The 17,240-nt window shown below is 46.1% G+C and overlaps 1 protein-coding gene across 5 annotated transcripts in view; it reads right to left on the reverse strand.

The window, feature by feature from the left end:
• Window positions 1-16,471, reverse strand: part of WDFY3 (WD repeat and FYVE domain containing 3) — a 642,313-nt gene extending 625,842 nt beyond the window's left edge. For all 5 annotated transcript variants that reach the window (XM_033914678.1, XM_033914667.1, XM_033914648.1 and 2 more), the window contains exon 1: window positions 16,071-16,471. The gene's annotated coding sequence lies outside the window, so the exon portion shown is untranslated. The remainder of the gene's footprint in view (window positions 1-16,070) is intronic.
• Window positions 16,472-17,240: the final 769 nt, after the last annotated feature.

Below are 17,240 nucleotides of genomic sequence, written 5' to 3' on the forward strand. Positions count from 1 at the left end.
GGAACTTTTATTTTCATATTAAAAGGAAGTTTTGTCCAAATTTAAGGACAGCTTCTGTTAATGGATTGGCTGACAAATAATGATGTCATGCAGGACAAAAGGTACATACGAATTATCGAGTTGAGATCTTTGTCAGAATACCAGCGTTTAGCATCTGTAAAGATATCCCGGTGATGCAAAACTAACCTTTTGAGGTTCATTATGGCCATTAATAAACAGAAATAACTACAGTGGTACCTCGGTTTACGAGTGTACCGGTTGCGAGTGTTTTGCAAGAAGAGCAAAACATTCGCAAAATCGGCACCTTGGAAACCGAGAGTGCCTTGATTTGCGAGCAGCCCCCCCCCCCCCCCCCGCCCCCCGCTGCAGTTTGGTGTTGTGGGTCGACCTGAGAGGACTTGTCACAACAGACAGGGTTTTAGAACATTTTGGGGAGATCAGATGTATGTTGAGGTGGTTGTCTTTATAGCAGACTTGTGTTTGATCAGGTATGAGATCTTTAAATATCGCTGAATTACTTCCATAGATGAGAATGCGATTTACGTTGGTACCGTATTTGAAATAACTAAGTTTAATATATGTAAAATGTTATCCATAATATAGATGTCCATTTGTAGGTGCATATGAAGGCACTACTCGTCAATAAGAGTAGACAGCAGCTTTTCCTCAGGTCTCAGTCCCTTTACCATTGTGCCTAAATCACTTTCTCTTGGATGATCTGTCCTTGGCATCTCTCCTGATGCTCCAGTATCACAACATGGCCTCTATAGTTCTCCAACTCTATTGCTGAAATTTTAGCTTAACTTTTCAGTGTAAAGCCTTATCTGAATCAATATTTGATAACTGCTTTGATATTAGCTGTTTTTGTAATATTTGTATTCCTTACCACTAAATTTGAATCAGTTTATATTTGAGTATATACAGTATTTTTCATACATGGGAAACGTGCACACATGCAAAAACACTGAGCAAGCCCATGGTAGTGCTTTTTAACCTGTGGTAGACATGCATTAGTGCTTATTGCAACTTAGTAAAAGGGCCCCATGTAAAAGGGTCACAGTAGATGAATCCTGTGCAGTAATGAAAACAAGATACTAATACAGCAGATTAAATCAGCTTTAGGTAATTTACCCCCAAATTCTGTATATAGTGCCTTAAGTTGCATGCACAAATCACTGCACAAAGCTGTTTAAAATGCATTATTGGCGCTAATTGGTTGGCACTAATTAGAAGTTACGCACACAACTTCCGTGGTTAACTGTGGGGCGGTAATGGAGACAGAGCCTGTGGGGATGGGGGAAACTCTGTCCCTGTGTCATTCTCTAAAAGCTTGAGACTAGCCTAAGGGCTATATTCACTAAGCAAACCGATCGTGTACCGATCGGTTTGCGACCACTTAACTTATCAAATTTCCCTCTTGCCTGATTCACTTACCTTTCCTGCGATCCGCTTGGAATCCCTGCATCCAAATGAGGTGAAACGCTTGCAAATTGGACAGTGACCCAATTCACTACACCAAATTTCCGATCCGACTGGGCTGGCTGATCACCTGAAGAAGCAACTGCTAGGGACCAGTCGAAAACGTCTTTCCGACTGGAAGCCCTGCTCTCTGCCCTGCAATCTCTCCTGCCTGCTCGCCCCAAATGCTGCCCTGCTCTGCCTCGATCTTCCCCTGCCGCATCGCCGTTCTCCTTCCCTTCCACGCCCAGCGAGCCCGTGGTTTTAACCTGCGGGTTTAAAGCGGGTTAAAACCACAGGCTCCATTTATCTTTTTATTAGGGCGGCATCTGGCAAAAACGGGACCAGCTTTTAGGAGTCACACGGGTTGGGATCACTGGAGGTGGCGATGTTTCTCCGAAGTCAAAAGTTTAAAAAAAAAAAAAAAAAGGATCGCTGCTCCTATGGTCTGCGGATCGCACATGTGCGAGCCATGCAAGCAGATGGGGGTGTTCCTCCGATTGCCCTCATCTGCATGTTTAAGTTTACTGAATCAGTCGGACTTGCTGGGATCGGGGCCTGATCGAGCAGGTTAGTGAATCCATCCCTAAAACAGGCTATTTCAACTAGTTGGAACAGCATCTATAAAATGCTAGAATCAATGTGTAAAAACTTAATGCATTTTTGACAACTGGCAACTGAATTCAATGATTATAAAAAACAATGCAGAAACTGCATTTGGATTTAAATGAACTACTGTTAAATGACATCATTTGTGTCTTGTCTGCCTTCGATGTGGCAACAAAAGGCTCGTCTGCTGATCAGACTCCTAGCACCTGCAACATCATGTGCCCAGTTGCTCAAGCATCTTACTGTTACTGCAACAGACTCATCCATCATTGTTGGCCTGCCTTGTTTCATTCCCTCACTACACCTCCTGTCTCTAATATACTGATCTTTCCTTTTAGCTTTTCCCTCCCTATTTTTATTTTCTGCCTCTCCATTCACTTATATTTCACCCTTCTCCTCCTTTTCAATTTTTAGCTACCTATCAACTTTCCGTCTCCCTTTCTCATGCTCAAGCTCTCCCATTTCCCATATCAAGTCTTCCCCAGCCTCCTATCCCCTTCAGTCTTTCATCTGTTTATCATTACCATATTTCTACCTCTGTAACATCCTCCTATCATTCCATCTCCTTGCTACCTTTACTCAGTCCCTTCCACATGATTCCACAATTATCCCTTTCCTCCATTTTTTAACCCAGCAACCCCTGTCCCTCTCCCCCTCATGGCCTGTTATTTCCCTGTCCTTTTTCCTCCACCATCTTCTTGACCCATCTCTCCTCCTTCCTGTCCCTCCCCCCCTATGTTCCATCAACTCACCTCTTCTCTCTCCTCCCCCTCATGGTCAAACATTGCGGTTCATAAACAAAACTGCGAAAGACAAAGGTGCGCGCCGACAACTGAGCGCAAGACGGAGGTGCGCGCCGAAGAAAATGAGTTTTTAGGGGCTCCGACGGGGGGTTTTGTTGGGGAGCCCCCCCACTTTACTTAATACAGATCGCGGTGGCGTTGTGGGTGGTTTGTAACCCCCCTCATTATACTGATTTTAGGGAAAAAGTGAAGTTTTCAGTAAAATGTGGGGGGTTACAACCCCCCAAACCCCCCCACAACGCGGCGCGATCTGTATAAAGTAAAATGGGGGGGTTCCCCCACACACCCCCATCAGAGCCCCTAAAAAGTTAGTTTCTTCGGCGCGCGCCTTCGCGCTGCGGTCAGATGTCCGCGCACGTCTTTGTCTTCCGCGGTTTTGACCTGACACCAACATTGCTTCTACTCTTTCCTTCCCACCTCTCGCCCCATGAGCCAGCATCTCTTCCTCCCTTCCTCTTGTCCCCCCCCCGTCCAACATTTCTCCTTCTCTCCCTCCCTCTCATACCCAACTCTAATATATTTTCAGGATATCCACAATTAATATGTATGAGATAGATTTGCATATAACAGAGGCCAAGCACACAAATGTATCTCATGCATAGTCACTCTGGATATCCTTAAAACCTGAATGGTTGGTTATGTCACAAAGACAGGGTTGAGTACACCAAAATTGTCCAATGGCACCGCTATGGAGGGTCCCTGGCTCTTTTTCCAGCTCAAGTCTTCCCCCCCCTCCCCCAAGGTCAGGGATGAGGACATTACAGAAGCTATGAAGGAAATGTGCTTGTTAACAAGAGCAGCACCTGGTGGACGGATTTCAAGCTCTAGCTAGACAGACTCTGGGTGGAGCCTTCATGCAAAGCTTTCATCCTCAAGACAACAGTGAAAAAACATGACTATTAAAATAGGATAGTAAAAGAAAGCTCAGGCTCCTCAATCCCAGCACTGGTTTTGACTGAGCTAGTAAGAGAAAGGAGGCACCACTGGGCAAAAAGTCAAACAGAACCTCTGACCAAGATTACTCGGTAAACTATGAGTACATCACGGGACGCATCGAGTCAGAAGATGATATCTTCTGGCTCATGGGACCCTCGACCACCAGAGAGCATCCGCTGAAGATCAGGGGAGGGAAGTTTCATGGCGACTCCAGGAAGTACTTCTTCACCGAAAGAGTAGTGGATCATTGGAACAGACTCCCACTCCAGGTGATAAAGGCCAGCAGCATGACGGATTTTCAGAGAAAATGGGATACTCATGTGGGATCTTTAAGGGAGTAAATTCAGGGGAGGGGATACTTGGGAGTGGGCAGACTTGGTGGGCTATAGCCCTTTTCTGCTGCTTTTTTCTATGTTTCTATACTGAAATCGCATTTGCTTCTGCACTTTAATACAACACGTTCCTTGACATTTTTAATTTGTCCTTTCCTTTCTGCTATGTGTAACTTCTAATTTATGTCATCTTAGAAATAATTAAACCATCACCAGACTGCCTGTATGCCATCAGTTCCTGTCCAGTGCAGGTGTGATAACACATTATCCAAGTGACTAGATATAATCAAAATGTGCCTTTCCTCACTTCCAGGATCAACAAGGAGGGTTTCTGTCTCTTAAATCATTCTAATGCTACAACTGGACTCGACAAACCCAAGGCCATGGCAATTTGCAGTTTCATCATAGTGACCTCGAGGAAGTAGCACTGGCCTATCATGCCCAAAGAGGTACTGGGGGGAGGGGGGATGTACATCAGCAGCCAAGCTTGTCAGGAAGAGGTGGCAGTAGAGAGAGCAGCATAAGTGGCTCCAAGAAGGGAGGAAGTTGTGGCAGCAGTCCGAAGGGAGTTTTCTTTATCACTGGGCACATGAGGCCTGCTGCCTTTTACTAAAGTGAAGTTGCAAGAGAAAACTGCTGTGGATAGGAGAAAGGGTGTTAGAGCAGGGAACTACTGGGAGAAGGGGTTATCAGGAGAGAGAAACTAATGGAGATAGGGTGAAGGTGTAAGGAAGAAACTGGTGGGGAGGAGCATACTTTCGGCTACTGGATATTTCTTTTCCCCTATGCCCTTGGTAGCTTCTAGAGCCATAGAAAAATATGTCAAGGCCTGGTATAAAGTGTCACCATTACTGGTGTACTACTATGAAGCCTCTCTGGCCTGCTGGGAAATTAAAAAAAAAAAAACCATGAAAGAAAAGCCACCTTTCCCCACCACTTTCCACAGGATGTGCAAAGCAGTGCTATAGATCAGCATAGAAATATTTGATTTGATTTCTTATATACCGCTATACCATGAGGTTCAAAGCGGTTTACAATGAAGATAGATTAAAGATACATTCAAATAAAATAAATAAAAATGGTACTTTGGATTTCCCTAGCTGTCCCGAAGGCTCACAATCTAGCTAAAGTACCTGAGAAAGCAATAAATAAAAATAAATGAAATGAAATAAAGTAAATTCCAGTCAGACAATAGGATCTGATGTTAGAAGTTCATAAAGACGATATGTCAAGGAGCGAAAGCTGGTATGCTCCTTGAGCCCTGACGTATGCAGCCAAGCCAACACACAAAATGTTGTCCTGTCTGCACTTTCATAATACTTGTAGCTTTGAATGCTAGAGTACTCAAATCAGTGGTTTCAGGATTAATTTGGGAAGGAGTCAAACCAACCCATGAGCCTGCTTTCCCACTTTTCTCAAATTATTTGCCGGTCTCTCAGGACAGCCCAAGACAGAGCCTATGAGAAGTGACAAAATAGTTTTATCACAACAGGAGACAACAGCAAGCAGGAAAGGAAATATTGTAGCGTACTATACTCAGCAACAGCTGCCTGTCACATCTAGGCCTAGGATATTCCAAAGGCAGAAAAATCCTTTCCTTACGTTCTAGGAAAATTAGCCTTAACAAAGCAACAAAGAGTTCAAAATGAAAGCTATTCCTGTACAGGACAAGAAAAAGCAAAAACATAAGCCACATGAAAGGATTTGATTTAGATCACACCTTTCTCAGTAGTAGCTCAAGGCAAGTTACATTCAGAGTCATTAGATATTTCCTGTTCCTGGAGGTCTTACATTGTGTACCTGGGGGCAACCGAGCGTTAAGTGACTTGCCAAAGAAATCAAAGAGCAACTGTGGGATCTGAACCCTAGCTTCTTTGATTGACAGCCTGCTTCTCTAACCATGAGGTACAGCTAATACAGATGATACCTATTCCAAACATGGGGTCCTTTTTCTAAGGCGCGTTAGCCGTTTAAGCGACCGCTAAACGCTAACGCATCCATTATAGTCTATGGACGCGTTAGCTAGCGCGCCTAAGTATAAGGACCCCATGTTTGGTAACTCAATAATATACTAAAGTGCCACACTTACTAGAGGTAAACTGATCCTGGCACAGCATAGGAAAAACCACCACTAGGGGCTGCTCTGCAGATGCACCATCACTACAGCTATCTTACTTTCCTAAATCCAGGCCCTCCTCAGTATCGGTTCCACTACAAATATTCTGCTTATTCAATGGTAGCACACTGTAGGGGTTTGGATTCAGTTCCTGCCATCTCTTACATCAGTGTTCTTCAACCTTTAGACACCTATGGACCGGCGGAAATAAAATAATTATTTTGTGGACCGGCACCGGTCCACGGACCGGCAGTTGAAGAGCACTGGGCTAAGTCATGGGCCAGACCCTGCCCATCTCCACCCCAGACCCCGCCCCCATAATAGCATTAATTGTAACACCATTTTTTCCATTCATTTTTCATATATATGCACACACACACACAATATAATTGCATTAACAACACACAATGGTTAACAACAAAATTAAACTACACAAAGCACTGTATGCTTCTCAAAATTCATTCCTACCAGAACACAAATAACCCCATGCAAATACGGGACCACAAACTAAAAGCACTAATATATACAAACAAACCCTAAGATGCAAGACTCTGCATGCAGTTCAACCCCAGAGGAAAAGAAACAAATGCATTTCTTCCTTAACAGATGTAAATCAACCACTAAATTAAAAAATAAAATCATTCCCCCCTACCATTGTTGTCTCCCTCCCTCCATGCTGTGCCTTGCCTTCTGGCCTGTTCCCCCCCTCCCCCCAGTGTTATCATCAGGCCGGCTCCCTCTTCCTCAGTGCTGCAGTGCACAAAGCCGTGGGCAGCAGCTCCTCGCACCTCATCTGGAAGACTTCCCTCCAATGTTGTGACGTCAGAGAGAAGGCTTCTGGTTCAGGTGCAGGACGCACGTAGGAGCCTCTGCCCATGGCTTGGTGCACTGAGGAAGAGGGAGCAGGCTTGAAGACAACGCCGCATCGATTGCACCGTGGACTGGCAGCCGTGTGGACCGGCAAGAAATTTCTGCGGACCAGCGGTTGAAGAACACACTAACATTCCTCACAACATTACAGCAAAATTTTAAATATTCCCCTGGCTGAACATACAAACACACAAATCACGTGTCTAGAAAGCAGAAATAAACTGATTGAGAAAACAGCACTTAATTCACAAAGCATTAGTGCCGGGGTATGTTCAAGAATCTGAATATTAATGAAAAATAGGAGAAGAGTGAAAAAGACATTAGGAAGGCTACGAAACCTTCAAAAAGTAAAAAAAAGTCAGGACTATAGGAGAAAATTAAGATTAAGCTTTGGAAGATTTAGTCCTTTTCCTACAGCAAAACAATGTCTTAGAATATTTTCTTATTATTGCCATGCCTTATGCCCCACTGATTTGTCTACGTGATATTTTCAGGCTTGAAATATTCCTCTAATAGGAGTCAGGTGCTCACACGTAAACACACATGGGAGTCGGGAACGTGCACACACTGGGCAGTCGCACGAGTTCAGCCCTCAGCTTAATTTAGACATTACTACATCAAAAATACTAGCAGGAAAAGCAAACACTCCAGAATTATTTAAAAATTAGCCTTTTTTTTTTTTAATAGCCTGCAAATTAGAATTGGTTTTTATATTTGTTAGCCACGAGAACTAGCATCTCAAAAGAAAAACAAATAAATAAAACTAGTTATTTATTAGGTTTTATTTACCGCCTTGTTGAATGAATTCACTGAAGGCTGTGTACAGAAAGAATAAGTCAAATATAAGCCATAGACAAATTACAACTGTAGAAATATTAAAATTACAATCAAAATATGGCACAGTATGTTGCCATGTTGACAAAGTAAATGGTAAAACATTTTAATAGACAGCATAGGTTGCAAGCAAAGATGGAGCATATAACAGATAAGATAGAGCAGCAAGAGTCAGAAAATAAGGAGACTAATTTAAAGAAGTTACATAGGAGGTCAGAATGGTGCTCGAGAATTCTGTTAGGGTAAGAGTGATAAGTACACTTCTCCCTCCGTATTCGCGGTTTCTGCACTCGCGGTTTCGCTTATTCGCAATTTTTTTCTATGCTGACTCCTCCCCAAAAATTACATCATGAGTAAAGTTCCTTTTCTTTACTGTACTGATAAAAAAAATTAAATGCTAACCAACGTTCACTAAAAAAAAAAAAAAAAAAAAAAATCAAATCACTGCTTCCATGCTTTCACCCACAAAAATCGCTGCTTTCCAGCTTCCCAGCCTGAAAATCACTGCTTGACTGCTATCAGCGCCAAGAAGAGCAGCGGGAGGGAAGCGTGGGCCACTCGGGTTAAGTGACAGCGGGCTCAGGTCTCGTGAGAGGAGCGCCGGTGCCAAGAGCAGCGGGAGGGAAGCGTGGGCCACTTGGGTTAAGTGACAGCGGGCTCAGGTCTCGCGAGAGGAGCGCCGGTGCCAAGAGCAGCGGGAGGGAAGCGTGGGCCACTTGGGTTAAGTGACAGCGGGTTCAGGTCTCGTGAGAGGAGCGCCTGTGCCAAGAGCAGTGGGAGGGAAGCGTGGGCCACTTGGGTTAAGTGACAGCGGGTTCAGGTCTCGTGAGAGGAGCGCCTGTGCCAAGAGCAGTGGGAGGGAAGCGTGGGCCACTCGGGTTAAGTGACAGCGGGCTCAGGTCTCGTGAGAGGAGCGCCTGTGCCAAGAGCAGTGGGAGGGAAGCGTGGGCCACTCGGGTTAAGTGACAGCGGGCTCAGGTCTCGTGAGAGGAGCGCCAGTGCCAAGAGCAGTGGGAGGGAAGCGTGGGCCACTCGGGTTAAGTGACAGCGGGCTCAGGTCTCGTGAGAGGAGCGCCGGTGCCAAGAGCAGTGGGAGGGAAGCGTGGGCCACTCGGGTTAAGTGACAGCGGGCTCAGGTCTCGCGAGAGGAGCGCCAGTGCCAAGAGCAGTGGGAGGGAAGCACAGGCCACTCGGGATAAGTGGCAGCAGCTTCAGGCTCAGCTCGGTTCTCCAATCCTCCAACGGTGACGCGGGCTCCCCTGTCCCTCGCGCTGCCTCGTGCAGGAAAGGGCGGGCTCAGGTCCCGACTCCCTGCATCGAGTGTCTGAAGCTCAGGTGGAGCCATGCTCGGAGGAGAAGAAGGACCCGGGGAGCAGCTGAACCTCGCTTCTTCATTCATTAGCAGGGACCGGGGCGCCCACAGCCAAGCTTTGCGTTGGGGAGTTGGTGGACTGGAGAAGGAGAGATGGGGAAAAGTTATTCGCAGTTTCAATATTAAAAATGGTGGCTGTTACAAAAAAACACAAACAACAGTTAAAAAGTTATCCGCGGCTATGTTCCACCTGCATCCACCGCGAATACGGAGGGAGAAGTGTATGTCCTGCTATAGCAGTCTCTCGCAAACCTTTTGAAGCTGCAGCACACTAAACTCAGGGCCCACGTCTGGAGGGCGCGGACGTCAACACGATGACGTCATGTGCATGTGTAATGTCATCAGGTCGACGTCTGCACTTATGCGAAGGCCCTCCAGATGGGTCCCTGAGCTTCCTATTACTTGCCAGTGTGTGTGTGGGGGGGGGGAGAGGAAGAGAGGTCCTGGCACCGGCCGACTCCCTACAGGACATGCCTATCGCTGCAAGAGGCACTTCCTGTAGGCAGTCAGCCTGGCACCAGCACCTCAGCGGCGTCTCGCAGTACACCCAGAATCTCATCAGAGCACACAGTTTTCAATACACTGTGCTATATAGTACGTGCAATCTGTGTGTGTCTAGCAAGTTAGTTACTTCTTCCATAGTTTAGACCAACATGATGCTATGCTAACACAACAGATGAAAGAAGAAGAAGGAAAAAAAAAAAAAAAAAAGATAATTCAGTCTGTTCGGCAGTCCTATAATACTAGCCACACCAGAGCTAGTTCCCAGCTACTAGCCAGTGTGACTGCCTGAAGGATCTCTCTTTCCTTATCCATGATCATCTTTTGGTCTTTAAATACACCACCATTTCAAATACAGGAGCACACAATTCCCCCTTGAGCCTCACCTTTGTCATCTCTAATAAATAGCCAGCAACACAAGAATGGTCTTTGTACAAACATCTGGGCCTCATAGAAATCCTGAGAAACAAACCAGATAGACCCGGCTAAGCATACACCTGCCAAGACTTCTGCTTATTAAATGTACCTAGTCTGCCAGACAGACCCAGCTGCTAGTCAATTCTAGTCTATTCTTATTTACCGTATTTTTTGCACTATAAGACCATAAGACGCACCTAGGTTTAGAGGAGGAAAACCAAGAAAAAACCCCCAAACTGTGTACTAATCTATTCATATAGCGAAACTGTGTACTAATCTATTTATATAGCGAGAATATTGTAACACTGGAGAGAAGCTTGGCACTTCCAGGCAGGTCACAAATAGACCTTTACTTTGTCCCGTTCAGGCTGCATCAGATGGAAAAGAGTGCTTGAAACAAGAGTTCCTTTTCCTTTTCAGCATGGTAAAGCACCAAGGCCTCCCTTGACAGCCTTTCATTGACTCCTCCTTGAGACTTTTCCCTCTGGTCTAGCCACTACTTCAACTTATTGGCTTTATATTCCTTGGTGGTAGTACTGGCTGCAAACTACAGCCTCTCTGATAGCCAGGGACTATGTCCACTCGAGAGGCCCACAAAACCTAAACTTCTGCAGGGTAAATGCAACAAAACTGTTTTGAATCAGGATTACTGCGGCTTGTACACTGCACGAACAGGAAGGTCTGGGGCGATGGAATCAGAGGAGGACCGTTACTTTATTAACGGTGACGCAGTAGAAGCATTGCACCCGGGACAGAGGCACTTCTTCCCCCAAGGAAAAGCGGCTCAGGTAGCAAATATCAAAATGGGAACTTCAGAACTGATCTGACCCAAATTAAAATTAAGTAGATAGTTTGGTATAGAAGTGATGGGGAAAAGCCTAGGACGCCAAATTAGGTGTAGGAGGCGGTGACCAGGCACACACTTGCCGAATTTTACTTTAGGACTGAAGCCAAATGACCCATCAATTTCACCGCGCCCCCTCACGTGCAAAATAAATGCAACAATTACAACTGAAAGCCAAACCGGGAAAATAACAGCAGCTCCCGTGTGATTGACGTCTTATAGGTAACCAATCCCTGTGCCTGAAGGGTTGGGAGGGTGGGATTTCCGTGGACTGCCGCCCTGCTCTCTAGCGTGGGGAAATGTTGCTGGTGAGCACTGGCAGAGAGGCGGGGTAGTGGCTACTGGCCCAGCACCTAGGACCCTCGCCCTGTAGCTAGGTAGGTGTCTTGCTTTTGTGTTCCTCATTTTTGCTGCTGCTTCCGGGGGGTCAGGAGGCGTGGGTGCATTGTTGCTGGCTTTTTTATTTTTTTTTGGGGGGGGGGGTTAAAAAAAATTTATATTCGCTCCATAGCGCAGACATTTCCACCCACTTTGGGGGGGGGAAAAAAGTGCATCTTATGGAGTGAAAAATACGGTATTTATATTCTGCACTATTCTCACAAATAGATTCTAGGCGGATAACAACAATTTAAAAAAATATTGTGTCCATGCAAATTTATTCATTTAACAATCATTAAAAATAAAAAGTTTTTAACAATTTTCTAAAGATATAATAAGAAACTTTTCTTACTGCAGCTTGAAGATGATTCCAAGGCTTTGTTCCTATAAACTCAAAAGATTTGTTCAAAGATTTTAAATGACCATATGAACTTATAGAAATAGCCAGGCTTGATTGACTGTTTATACCGGGAGGGATCACTATTTATTGGGAAAGATATATACGTCATTAAACCTTCTGGTTCCATTCCCTGCAACAATTTATATACAAGCTGCCTGCGTTACTGCTAGAATTTCTAAACTGCAATGTACTCTGGTAGCCTCAATGTTCATTGCTGAAGCATTCTAGTCCAATGGTTCTCAACCCTGTCCTAGGGGACCCCCAGCCAGTCAGGTTTTCAAGATCTCTCTCATGAATATACATGAGAGATTTGCAAATAATGGAAGTGAAGGGTATGCAAATCTCTCTCATGCATATTCATGAGGGATATCTTGAAAACCCGACTGGCTGGGGGTCCCCCAGGACAGGGTTGAGAACCACTGGTCTAGTCCACTGCTATAAAACGCTGCAACCAGATGCCTATAAGCTCACACTTTCTCCCAATATGACAAGCCATGGTAAAAAGAAATATAGATATTTCCTGGCATTCACAGGCACCCTTGCCTACTCGCCTCAGAATTTCATTGTGTGCAAGAACTGACAAAAACAAGCCCTCAATTAATTTTCAAGGCCCTAGTCTATTTCCCCCTCCCTGAGATTTTCATAATTAAACTCCACAGTCATGATCACACCAAAACAACACTCTCAGAACCCCCCTCTAAAATGAACAATCAGGCTAATGCGTTTGAATATTACATTTTGTTTCATAGTCATGAAGGCAAGTCCTAGAAGCCATACAGCTGGGGAAAATGATCTATTTGATAGCTCTTCATCCTTCTTACAGGTAAAAGTAGATGCTGATGGTTCTTGGATTTTGTGTGGATGTCAGGGCCTGATGTTTTGTCTAAACTGTGGCTTCTCTTTATTGCCTTCAAGACGTTTCTACCCTAGGCGAATGCTTGATGGTCGAGACTGCTCTGTCCCTGCCACCACAGAAAGGAAACAGAGATTCAGGACAAAGAATAGCAACACAGTGGAACAAGGTGCCCTGAACACCCATGCCCACGGGAAACAGCAGCAGGGCTTACTGTTCATTGATTAGAAGCATAGCTGGGTCCCAGGAAACACACTTCCCCCTCCGTATTCACGGTGATAGGGGAATAACAAGTCAGCGAATAACTTTTCGTATGTCATTTGCGGTTTTCTGTTAAAAAAAAAACCCTAGAGAATATGATAAAACTGCGAATAGGAATTTTCTCTGTACAACACTGGGAGCGGAGCCTGCAAACGAAAAACCGCAAATAACCGAAACTGCGATTGGTGAAACGGCGAATATGGAGGGGGAAGTGTAATCCTATCTGAGTAGCAGGAAGAATACCAGGAAACCAAATCACACCCGAAAAGGACAAAGAAGCAACAGGAAAAGCCTGGGAAGTCAAAGAATAAAGCGAGAGGGAGGACTTCAAGTTGGCCTAGGAGGATGACACAGGACTTTGAATGGGCTGTGAAAAAAAAGGGGAGGGGGCTGCAGAAGGATGAAGTGAGGGATGTGCCTATTTTCCCTCCTTCTGTCCAAAAATAGGATAATGAAGGGGAGACTGAAAAAGAGCATATAGTGAGTGAATTTCAGTCCCAGCATGTAAAGTTGTGGAGTCATTTTTCAACCTTTGAAGATCTATCTAGTTTTCTCTTTCATACACACGACTCCAGGCAGCACCTCACCAGCAAGGAGGACTAGATAGTAGCACTACTTTCTGGCCGACAGCAGTCACTATAACTGTAGCAGTCATCTATTCAGTGTATGTGGCCCCTGCTGGCCCATGTACCGGCAACTGGAGGGGGTCTGGACAGGAAGTGGAATGCTCCTCTCTCTTGCCTCTGCAGCGGCATCCCACATCACAGACATGTAGCCAGGAACATAGGAATGGTTGACCGGGGAAACTCCAAGGTTGGAGGGTGTCAGTACCAGCAATATCAGCAGAACCTGACTGCATTTATAAGCTGTTGCCAGACTTTTCCTGCAAGTGTGGCAGTACCAATAGCATTGTGTTTCTCTATACAATAACTGAAAGCTTCCTCCAGCACAGAGGATGCCAAAACTACCTTTAGCCCCTTGCAAGTCAATGAGAGCACAACCCACCCCTGTCTGCAAAATGATGCCACCTGTCCCAGATATTTAGGGAGGCTACCTAGGAAGAGGGCCAAAACTGACACTGCTAACTCCCCTAGGGCACACAGGCACTGGACAAGTAGGACATCCAAGGTAAAAGGACGTCATGTTAGAGGTGACTCATTCCTCATCTTTCAAGGAACGGTAACTGGTACAAGACACTTTCTACCACCAGCCTTTTATTCTAGGTCACAAGGGAGCTGCTAAAATATAGGGCCTTGTCGTACATTTTAATGGCTGATGCTCCCTATAACCTTCACTAAAGACAGGACAGACAGCTGCAAGCAACAGAAGACTGTGTCTTAGGTCTAGGTGCACCACATCACCAGCGGCTCATGATCTGGCCTCCCCTGAAACGGAGAGGGGGATAGTTGGGAGGGTGGTAACTACAATCACTGCGTATGCCTTGCCTCTCATGTTCCGAGTGGCACTGGTTGGGAACTGCAGGTTCCTCCGGCTGATTGGATACAGCAGCTCATGTCTCTTTCCACCCTCCTGTCACTGAGGGAAGAGGGAGACATGCTTGGTCTTACAGGTGTATCTCCCCTATGGCATAAAAGGAAGGGGGTTGAGAGGATCGCGCCCCATGACTGGTTACGAGATGGGAAGTAGCGCACCAGAAATCATACTCCTGGTTGCAGTTGTTGCATTCTTAGGGTTGTGGGTCATTGCTTCTAGGCTGGGGGGGAGAAGTATTCTCCTCCATTCCGCTTTCTTTTTTTGACCCTCATCTGTATAATAAGATGGTATTTTTTGCCCTCCTATTGCCCTTCCTCATCATTGCCCTGGTTAGGAAGCTGGGCTGTTTTGGCAGCAATGGTGACAGGCAATGAAGGAAGGGGGATTGGGGGGTGGGGTCAGAGAAATCTGACTTCTCCTAGGTATTAGGGGGTTGGAGAGGTTTCAGACCTTAGTTTTGGTGGCGAAAACCTGTGCCAATCTGTGAGGCGGTTGGGGAAAGGGAAATAGGGGTAAACGTGAGAATGAATCATAATCCCTTACTTTATGAGCTGCTTATTTGCAGTCTGCATAAGAATTGCCACTGCTGGGTCATCGTTGTCCATCGTGTCCAGCAGTCCGCTCACGAGGCGGCCCTTAAGTCAAAGACCAGTGCCCTAACTGAGTGTAACTGTTGGATTGGGGTGCCAAGCCTACGCTTAGGGTAAAGGGTGGGGGAAAACAGGGGGCTCTCAGAGAAAGCTGAAAGTCTCTCATAATCAACCCAGACCTTTTTTTTTTTTTTTTTTTTTTTGGGGGGGGGGGGGAGGGAGAGGTAAACAAACTTAGCTTCTGGCAAGCATTTCAATGACAAAAAAAGAAACATCCACACTTAGGACGTTTTCCTAAAGGAAAGGCAGCAGAGGAGAAAGAAAAGACAACCACAAATGGACAGAACCAATTAAATCTAGCTGGTCTGCCAAAATAACGAGGGCAGAGAAATTTTTTTATTTTTTTTGTTTTAAAAGGGGGGGGGAGTTTACAAAAACCACACACGAAGGGCGTCCACCTACTCAAACGGAAAGGAAAGGCTAAATACAACACAGACACCGGTCCCTTTTTCTGGGACGGGGGGAGGAGAGAACCAGCTGCGGACCCGGGAGAAACAGAAAAGCGAGTGGGAGGCGGCGAGGATTAATTAAAGGAAGGCAAACAACGCAGCAGAGGATGAACAACAGGAAGGGGGGGGGGAGGAGGGAGAAGCAGCCCGGCTGCTTGTAGGGAAAAAACAGACGGGAGCGAAAGCTACCCAGAAGCAGCATTTAGAGAGACCCTCTGTACCCTCCCCAAAACACCTTCGCAGCAGCAGCAGCAGCAGCAAAGGTGACATGCAGTTTGGAAGGGAAAAAAAATAAAATAAAATGTAGCCATTCCGATAACGTCCTTCCTCCCGACAGAAATCACAGATGCGGGCAGAAAATAGCAGGATCCGTCCCTCCTCCCGTCAGCCCCACCAAATGCCAGCTGGAGGAGGAGGAAGAGGGGCACAAAGAGCCAGGCAGGCGGAAATCTCTTCCCGGGTTCCCTGCACGGGCCCAGGCACACTCACTCACCAGCTCGGAAAGAAGCGGCGGCGGCTGCACTGGCCGGGCTCCCCCTTTTCCTCCGATCTTCCTCCTTCGCGGGCTTCCTCGCCGCGGTGCCCCCGGGCTGCCGATGTGCCAAGAGCGACCCAGAAGGACGTAATTTAAAAAAAAAAAAAAAAAATCTCCCAATCCAAGCTCGAGCGGGGGTGCGAAAGGCGCCCGATCCGCGCTCACCGACGGGCACCGCGCGGCGGCATGAAGTCTCTGGCCCCTTCCCGCTCCGACTGAAAGCCCGGGTTGCAGCCTGGGCCGGTGCCGGGGGCGCCCATCAAGGCCGAGAGGCCAGAGCGAGCCAGCGATCCCCCATCCCGGGCGCTTGTTTCGTTTTCCCGCAGCTGCTGGTAGCCATCTTTAATCTGGAATCCTCCTCCTCCTCCTGCCTTTCCCTTCCCTCCCCTTCCTCCTCCTCTTTGAGCCATCCCCCTTTTTTTCCTTCGGCGCGGAGAGGGGAGGAGGCTGCTTTATCCTGGCTCACCTCGCGCGGCAGTGCTGCTCTCTGGCCAGGAAATACGGTCGTGCCTCACTGGCTTTCCTGGCGTAAAGTGCACCGGCGTTTGGGGGGTGTACGGACAAAGCAGAGCAAATAGTCATCAGAGCTTTACTTTTTTTTTGCATAAGATGTTGGCTTCATTTTTCCTAGAAGGTGCACACATTACTTACACCAGTGGTCTCAAACTCGCGGCCCGCTAGGTACTGTTTTGAGGCCCTCGGTATGTTTATCATAAATCACAAAAGTAAAATAAAACAGTTTCTTGATCATACGTCTCTTTAGCTATAAATTACAATATTATTATTAAGATAGCCAAAAGGAAAGATTTATAAACTATAAAGAGTTTTACCTCATGCAAAATTGTCATTTCTTTAATAAGACATTGACTATTTTTCTGAGGCCCTCCAAGTACCTACAAATCCAAAATGTGGCCCTGCAAATGGTTTGAGTTTGAGACCACTGACTTACACTGTCTCCTTCACAGCCTTCTGGAAGCAGGACGAAAATCTACACAACTATACGTTTTTTATTGGAGGAGTGGGGGGGGGAGGAAATGTAGGGAAAAAGAACAGGAAAACATATCTTAAAAGAAAACTTTTTAGAACACATGAGGGAGTCAAAAAAACAAAAAGGAGATCTAACCCCCC

The sequence above is a fragment of the Geotrypetes seraphini genome, chromosome 1, assembly GCF_902459505.1.
Source record: "Geotrypetes seraphini chromosome 1, aGeoSer1.1, whole genome shotgun sequence".
Lineage (NCBI taxonomy): Eukaryota > Metazoa > Chordata > Amphibia > Gymnophiona > Dermophiidae > Geotrypetes > Geotrypetes seraphini.